Source organism: Cryptomeria japonica, chromosome 9, assembly GCF_030272615.1.
Source record: "Cryptomeria japonica chromosome 9, Sugi_1.0, whole genome shotgun sequence".
NCBI classification, from domain to species: Eukaryota; Viridiplantae; Streptophyta; class Pinopsida; order Cupressales; family Cupressaceae; genus Cryptomeria; species Cryptomeria japonica.
Window position 1 is genome coordinate 81,996,567 of NC_081413.1, and position 9,718 is coordinate 82,006,284.

Genomic DNA, 9,718 nt, shown 5'->3' on the forward strand with positions numbered 1-9,718 from the left:
TATCAAGAGCACTAGTGGAACAATTGATGATGCCACCATTGTCAGTAAAGTTTTGAGATCATTATTACCATTCTATGCAATTAGAGTTGCTTCTATTCGGGAGCTAAGGTCTATCAACAAAACCAAGTTATCCTTAGACTCTATCATTTCAAAGTTGACAACATATGAGTTGAATAGCTATGATGGCAATATTTAGAAGACTGAGTCGGCCTTTAGAGCATCTACTGCACTAGCCAGAAAAGGAAAAGAAGTAAGGACCAATTATGAATCTAGGCAATGCAGAGATATGGATGATGAAGAGATTCTGATGGAGTTTAAAGCTCTTCTTGCCAAGAGACTTCCAAAAGGCACCAAAAAATACATAGGTAAGCTTCCTTTAAAATGTTTTTCCTGCAATAAGATAGGACATATAGCTGTTAACTATCCTAACAATGACAATAAGGATAAACCAGAGAGGTTTAGAAAGTATAAAGGAGGAGATAGAAGAAATTGTCTTGTTGCAGTGGATGAAGGTGTTACTGATGAAGAATCTAAGGATGAAGAGAATGAAGACATAGTGTTTGTAGCTATAAAGTAAGAAGTGTCTGACAAGAAAGCCCTTGTCTCTCGCATTGACAACACTAATGAGTGGATTATTGATAGTGGGTGTTCTCACCACATGACTGGTGACCAGAGAAAGTTTTTGTCTCTGGAAGAATATGATGGAGGTGTTGTCCGGTTTGGCAATGATGCACCATGCTTGGTGAAAGGTAAAGGATCCATCTCACTGAATGGAAAGAGAAGTGTGGATGATGTCTACTGGGTAAAAGGTCTTAAGCATAATCTTTTGAGTGTTGCTCAGTTAAATGACAAAGGACTCATTCTGGAGTTCAAAGGTGGAGTCTGCAATATAATTGGAAAGAGTGGTGAACTTATTGCCATCGGTAAGAAGACCAGAGGTAACTTGTTTCAGTTTAATGCCAAGATTAGTTAATGTCTGATGGTGAAGTTTGATGATAGTTGGATATGGCATAGGAGACTTTGTCATATGAATTTTGATAATATTGTAAAGGCGAGTAAGATCAAGGCAATAAGAGGATTGCCTTTGCTGAATAAACTGGAGAATTCTTTGTGCAAAGAATGCCAACTTGGGAAGATGTCTTCCTCAACTTTCAAAGGTAAGTCTTTTTCAGTAGAGAACTTACTTGATCTTGTGCACACTGATCTATGTGGTCCAATGAAAACTAGAAGTATTCAGCGAGATAGGTATTTCATGATTCTTATTGATGACTGCTCAAGAATTATGTGGGTCACATTCTTGAAAGACAAGTCTAAGGCATTTGGAAAGTTCAAAGCCTTTAGAGCATTGGTAGAGAAGGAATGTGGTCAAAGGATAAAATGCCTAAAAACTGATCAAGGAGGTGATTTCACTTCTGATGAATTCAACAAGTATTATGAAGAGAACGGTATCAAGAGGTAGTTGTCTGCCCCAAGGACACCACAACAAAATGGCATAGCAGAAAGGAATAACAGGACTGTAGTTGAAGTGGCCAGAATAATGTTGATCCAAGGAAAGGTTGCTCACACTTTTTGGAGAGAAACAGTGAGCACTGCAGTCTATACTATGAACCAGGTACTCATCAAGAAAGGTAAAGATAAAACCCCTTATGAGTACTAGACTGGGAAGACTCCCACTATGAGTTATTTTAAAGTATTTGGCAGTAAGTGTTATATCAAGATAGGTGAGCATCTAAGCAAGTTTGATTCTAAATGTGATGAAGGAATATTTCTAGGATATTCCACTAAGAGAAAATCTCTCAAGTGCTATAACAATAGGACTCAAAAAATCATTGAGCGTATCAATGTCAGGGTTGATGAATCCCCTAAGGAGCCTGAGGAAACCTGCAGCGAGCAAGTGGAAGATGAACCGGGTGTAGCCTTCTGGGAACCGGTTAAGAAAGAAACAATAAAAGACCTCAGTGTTCCTGTACCGATAGAAGATGCAATAGGTGAAGAAGAAGATGGAGAAGAAGAAGAAGAGGTAAAGCAAGTAGAACTAGATAGAGTCATTCCTAGATATGTGAAACTACATCATGATCCTAAGTAGATCATAGGAGATAAAGATGCAGGGATACTCACAAGAAGAAAGGTGAAAGAAAACTCTTGTAGGATTTCTGAATTTAAGCCTAAAACCACTAGAGAGGCACTTACAGATGAAGACTGGATTAAGACAATGGAAGAGGAGCTGAACCAAATAGAAAAGAATACAACATGGTCTTTGGTACCCATATCAAAACACAAAAATGTCATTGGTATCAAATGGGTCTTCAGGATTAAGCTAAATGAAGAAGCATAGTTTTAAGGAACAAGGCAAGACTTGTATGCAAGGTATATGCTCAGGAAGAGGGAGAAGGCTATGGAGAAACCGTTTCCCCAGTGGCTAGATTGGAAGGTGTTTGAATGCTACTTGCATCTACAGTATTTAAGGGATTCAAGGTATACCAAATGGATGTGAAGTCTACATTCTTGAATGGAATCCTAGAAGAGGAAGTGTATATTGAGAAACCATATGGGTTTTACTTATCAAAAGATAGTAACATGGTGTGTAGATTACACAAGGCCATGTATAGATTGAAACAAGCACCAAGGGAATGGTATGAATGGTTACACTCTCATCTTGTGAAGATATGATTTAAGAGAACAAGTGAGGATAGCAACATCTACCTGAAATCTGAAGGTGATTAGATTCTGATCTGCGAAGTGTTTGTAGATGACATAATATTTGTAGGAGATGATGAAATGAGCATGCATTTGTAGATGAAATGAAGAAAGAGTTTGAGATGTCTCTGATTGGAGAGATGAAGTTTTTCATTGGTCTATAGATTCAATAGATGAAAGAGGGTATCTTTATTACCTAGTCCAAGTATGTCAAAGAGGTATTGAAGACCTTTGGTATGGAGGAGAGAAAACCGGTTGGTACACTGATGGTGACCAACTACAAATTGACTAAGGAAGATGATTCAGCATTGGTGAATGAGAAGGAGTGTCGGTCAATGATCGTTAAGTTGCACTATGTGGTACACAACAAACCAGATATTGCTCATGCAGTGGGCATTGTGGTCCATTTTTAGAAAAGTCCAAGAGAATCCCACTTGGTAGCAGTCAAGTGGATTCTTAGATACCTTAAAGGAACAATTGATTATGGATTGTGGTATCCATACAATGGTGATTTTAATCTCAAAGTATTTACCGATGCAGATTGGACAGGTAATGTGGACGACTGGAAGAGCACAATCGATGGAGCGTTCTTTCTTGGTGGAAAACTAGTCTCATGGATGAGTAAGAAGCAACGTTGTATTTCCTAGTCTACAGCTAAAGTGGGGTATGTGACAACATTTATGAACTACACTCAAACAATCTGTATGAGACATGTGAAATATTGATTGCACTTGTGACAACACAAGTGCAATCAATATTTCCAAGAATCCAGTATTGCATACTAGAACTAAGCATATTGAGATCAACTATCATTTCTTGAGAGAGAAGGTTCAAAACAAAGAGGTTGTATTAGAACAAGTTTCCAGTAAGGAGCAACTAGTAGACATATTCACTAAGCCCTTAGCAAAAACTACATTTACCTATTTGAGAGGTGAATTAGGGATTCTGCCCCTTCATGAAGTAAATTAAAAATGTGTGCTCCACATCAGTCAGGTACTACAGTGTCAAATCTTTCAAGATTGATGTGTTGAAGGATGCTACTCCATAGGGGGAGCAACATAGTCAAGAATGGAATCTTGTGCCTCCACTTTGGCATTGTTGTCAAAGGGGGAGAAGATATCTGATGATGTATGATATGGGAGAAGATAACTAATGTATGGGGGAGAAGATATCTGACCATGAAGATATATGTTATAGTTGCACTGGTCTATGTTTTTTTATAGTTGCAATGCTACACTGAGTATTGCCATCAATGCCAAAGGGGGAGATTGTTGGCATATGATGAACCAGTATGATGATATGATGATAATGTATGTTGTCATTAATGTCAATAAGTGAAGGTGAACTGGTATGAAGATTGGAAGAAGTTGTTGTTGGCATATGTGCAGAATATGTTGACATGATGATATTGTGTTGTCATTGATGTCAATATGTTGAAAGAGAATCGGTAATATGCTGAAGAGCGAACCGGTAACATGATTATTGAAGTTAAGCAACTAACAAAGAGAACTGGTATAATGTTGTGAACCAACATATGCGAAAAAGTGAAGCGGTATACTTGTCCAAGTGAACCGGTATGATGTTGTGAACCAGAACTAGTATGTTGGAACGAGAACCGGTATATGGAATGTTTTGTATCAAGGGTTCATATGGCATGACTACCGGTTGGTAGCCTTAGCTTCAGGGTTTCCGGTTGAAGTGTTTTGAGCCTGTGTGTTTCAACCAATGACATTGTGTGATGAGATAGAATTGTAATGGAGATCAGATCATTTTGTCGCGTCAGCCTCATGCATGTGAAGGATCTTGCATGAAGGAGATTGATCCTATCTACCTTGGGAATGTGTGAAGTCTCTACAAGTGGTGGAGAACGTGTGATGGGTTATCACCTCCAAGAAGCAGTGAAGAACGAACGATGGAGAATGTCTTGAGATCTGTTCAAGATCGTTGTATTCAAATGCAAAGTGTTCAATGGTTAGGATTGAACCAACTAAATTTCTCAGCCTAAGTGTTTAGGGTTTATGCTACGGACCTATCTGTTTCCTATAAGGTCAATGTGGTGTTTCATGCTGAGGTTTTTGGCAAATGTTGTGTGTCTATCTATGTGCAGAGATACATCATTTTTTCCAAATCAGTTGAGAAGATTGATACTTGCATTGTGTGTGTGCAGAAGAAAGGAACAAAAGTGGATCTGCATTGGCATTGAGTGCTATTACCAAATCATTGTAATACCTGTTGATCTCTAATCACTTCAACAGTTGGAAAATCCCTTAACAGGGTAGCTTTAACTAGCTTGCTGTAATTCCTGTAACAAGGTGACTCAAAGCCATTGAGCTCATAAAATCCTCTAACAAGGTAGCCTCTAATAGGGTTTAACCCTTAACCGGGTATTCTAGCCATCCCTTAACTGGGTGATCCCTAACAGGTTCGGTTCCTAACAGAACCTGTTGTAACAGCCTTTAACCGGACTAGGCTCCAAATAGAGAAGACTTCTAAAGAGTTCAAAACAACTTGTGGGTATTCATCCCCACCGTTGTTTTTCCTAGTTGGGTTTCCACGTGAAAAATATGTGTGTCATATGTGATGCCTTTTTCATGTGATGCTTTGTTTTTTTGTCAAGCAGTGAATCATGTAGATCTAGCAAGTTATTATATTTTTGATGATAGATTATCTATTTATGCATAAGGACAAAGTGGAAATGAGGGAGTAGGTTGTATGGAAAGCTAAGAAGATTGACTAGTTCATGTCTTTTACAGTTGCACTATGTTAAACTGGTAGTAATCATGTTTGGACTGGTATTAGGGATTGCCAGTAGTGTACAGTCTGCAATCAAATAGTTATAGGAAAATTTGTGTGCCTGTACTGATTCACCCCCCCCCTCTCAGTATCGGTTTGGTACTCACAATTCATCATTGAGTTATCAATTGGTATCAGAGCATCCTCCTGGTCCTCTGTGTTGTAAGCTTAACTGCTTGAGGGAAAGATCCTATTATACATCAGAAGCATGGGTGCTCAGCACTAGAACTATGTTGAAAATGCCTATGCTATTCCTACTGGTACTCTCACCGATGATCAAAAGAGAGAGATCTAGGAGAATGGGCAAGTAATGGAAGCCCTAATCAGCTGCCTATCTGACATTTATTGATGTCTAGGATAAAGAAAATCCCAAAGAAGTATGGGATACTCTTGAGAATATCTATGGTAGTGATGAACATGTAAAACAAGCTAAGGAAGAAAGCCTTAGAGGGAAGTTTGAAGGTGAGACCATTCAATAATATGGAATAAGAATCAAGACTATTGTTGGAGACATCAAGAGTGTAGGAGGGAAAATGGAAGATTCTACTATTATTAGTAAAGTCCTGAGGTCCTTATTATCAGTCTATGCAATAAGGGTTGCTTCTATTTAGGAGTTGAGATCAATAGACAAGACTAAGGTATCCCTAGACTTCATCATTGCAAAATTAACAGCCTATGAGTTAAATAGTTTTGATGGCAATGTTCAGAAGACTAAATCAGCTTTTAGAGCATCTACTGCACCATCTAGGAAAGGAAAAGAAGCAAGCACCAGCAGTGAACCAAGATAGAGAGAGAAATGGAACCAGCAAATATAGAGGTAAGCTTCCTTTGAAATGCTTCTCTTGTAACCGGATAGGACACATTGCTATAAATTGTCCTAATGGTGACAACAAGGAAAAATCAGAAAGGTTCAAGAAATTCAAAGGAGGAATCTGAAGAAACTATTTTGTAGCAGTTGATGAAGGTGTCACAGATGAGGAATCAGAAGATGAAGAAAATGAAGATATTGTGTTTATTGTAGTCAAGGAGGATGTGTTAGACAAGAAGGCTCTTGTCTCCCACTTTGATAATTCCAACGAGTGGATTATTGATAGTGGTTGTTCTCACCATATGACTGGTGACAAGAGCAAGTTTATATCTCTAGAAGAGTATGATGGTGGGGTGGTTTGTTTTGGTAATGATGCACCATGTATGGTCAAAGGTAGAGGGTCCATCTCTCTAAATGGAAAGAGTAGTGCTAACAATGTGTATTGGGTGGAAGGTCTCAGACACAATATATTGAGTGTTGCCCAGCTGAATGACAGTGGACTCACTCTGGAATTCAAAAATGGAGTGTGCAAAATCAAAGGAAAGAATGGTGAACTGATGGCCGCCAGTATGTAGATGAAAGGTAACTTATTTCAGCTGATTGCAAATATAAGTATATGTCTTATGGCTAAGTTTGACGATAGTTGGATATGGCATAGGAGACTCTACCATGTAAACTTTGATAACATAGTAAAGGCCAGTAAGATCAAGGTAGTTAGAGGATTGCCAATGCTGAGCAAACCAGAAAATCCTTTGTGCAGAGAATGTCAATTAGGGAAAATGTCTTCCTCAACCTTCAAAGGTAAATCTTTCACTGCTGACAACTTACTTGATCTTGTGTATACTGATTTGTGTGGTCCTATGAAAACTAGGAGTGTGCAGGGAGATAGGTATTTTATGATTCTTATAGATGATTGTTCAACAATGATGTGGGTCACATTCTTGAAGGACAAGTTTGAAGCCTTTGGAAAGTTCAAAGCTTTCAGAGCACTAGTAGAAAAGGAAAGTGGTAGAAGAATCAAATGCCTTAGAACTAATCAAGGAGGGGAATTCACTTCCAGTGAATTCAACAAACATTGTGAAGAGAATGGCATCAAGAGGCAACTGTCTACCCCCCAGATTCCACAGCAGAATGACTTAGCAGAGAGAAACAATTGGATGGTGGTTGAAGCAGCTAGAACCATGCTAATCCAAGGAAAGGTTGCTCACACCTTTTGGAGAGAAGTGGTGAGCACCGCACTCTACACAATGAACTGGGTACTCATCAAGAAAGGAAAGGATAAGACTCCTTATGAGTACTAGACCAGAAAGACACCAGTGGTAAGCTACTTTAGAGTGTTTGGTAGTAAATGTAATATCAAGAGGAGTGAACATCAGAGCAAGTTTGATGCTAAATATGATGAGGGAATATTCCTAGGGTATTCCACTAAGAGCAAAGCTCTCAAATGTTTCAACAATAGGACTCAGAGAATTGTTCAAAGCATCAATGTTAGGGTTGATGAAAACTCTGAGAAATCAAAGGAAACTGGCAGAGAGCATGTAGGAGATGAACCAGTAGTAACCCTCTGGGAACCAGTTGCTAATCAACCCAGTACCAGTAATTATGCTCCTAAACTAGTAGATGTTGATGCTGATGAAGATGATGAAGAAAAGAAAGAGGAAGATGTTAAGAACATACCTAGGTATGTAAAACTCAATCACGATCCAAAGAAGATCATAGGAGACAAAGATGCAAAAATTCTTACAAGAAGAAAGGTCAGAGAACGCTCATGTATAATCTCTGAATTGGAGCCTAAATTATTCAAAGAGGCACATAAAGATGAAGACTGGATCAAGGAAATGGAGGAGGAACTTGACCAGATAGAGAAGAATGGTACATGGTCTTTGGTACCTAGACCGGAGCATAAAAATGTCATTGGAACCAAATGGGTTTTCAGAAATAAGCTAAATGAGGATGACATAGTGGTAAGGAACAAAGCCTGATTAGTATGTAAAGGATATGCCCAAGAAGAAGGAGAAGACTAAGGAGAAACCTTTTCTCTAGTAGCAATATTGGAAGGAGTTCATATGCTTCTTGCATATGCAACTTTTAAAGGATTCAAGGTATACCAAATGGATGTAAAATCTACATTTTTAAATGAAATACTTGAAGAGGAGGTGTATATAGAGAAACCAGATGGGTTTTCCCTATCAGAAGATAGTGACATGGTGTGTAGGCTACATAAAGCCTTATATGGACTAAAGAAGGCACCAAGAGCATGGTATGAATGCTTGCATTCCCATCTTGTGAAGATTGGATTTGAAATAACAAGTGAAGATAACAATATCTACTTGAAATCAGAAGGAGATCAGATTCTAATCTACAGAGTATTTGTTGATGACATAATCTTTGGTGGAGATGACAAGATGAGTCATGACTTTGCAGATGAGATGAAAAAGGATTTTGAAATGTCACTCATAGGGGAGATTAAGTTCTTCATCGGACTGTAGATTTAGCAAATGAAAAAAGGAATCTTTATTACTCAGTCCAAGTATGTCAAAGAGGTGTTGAAGACCTTTGGCATGGAAGACAGTAAACCAGTTGGTACACCAATGGTGACCGATTGTAAACTATCAAAAGAATATGACTTGGCATTGGTAAATGAGAAGGAATACCGATCAATGATTGGTAAGTTGCATTATATAGTGCATAGCAGACCGGACATTGCACATGCAGTGGGTATTACCACTCGGTTTTAGCAAAGCCCAAGAGAATCCCACTTGGTAGCAGTCAAGAAGATTCTTAGATATCTAAAGGGAACTATTGACTATGGATTATGGTATCTATACGATAATGATTTCAACTTGGAAGTGTTCATAGATGCTAATTGGGCTGGTAATGTAGATGACCGGAAGAGCACAACTAGTGGTGCATTCTTTCTCAATGGTAGACTGGTCTCATGGATGAGTAAAAAGTAGTGTAGTATCTCTCAGTCTATAGCAGAAGTGGAGTATGTTGCAACTTTTATGAACTACACCCAGACTATTTGGATGAAGCATGTATTTGAATGGCTTCAAAGTTCCTATATCTGAACTGGTAAGCATATTCAGTGACAATACAAGTGCAATTAACATTTCCAAGAATTTAGTTTTACATGCTAGAACCAAGCACTTTGAACTCAAGTGTCATTTCTTAAGGGAAAAGGTTCAAAACAAAGAGGTGGTATTGGAACATGTTTCCAGTAAGGAGCAGTTAGCAGACATATTCACCAAGCCTCTACCGAAGGCTACTTTTACCTATCTAAGAGGTGAGTTAGGGGTGTTGCCCCTTCAAGAGGTAATCTAAAGGTTTGTGCTCCACATCAGTCAGATCTTACTTTGATATATCTTCTCAGGATTGATGTGTTGAAGGATGCTACTCCTCGAGGGGAGCAGCATAGTG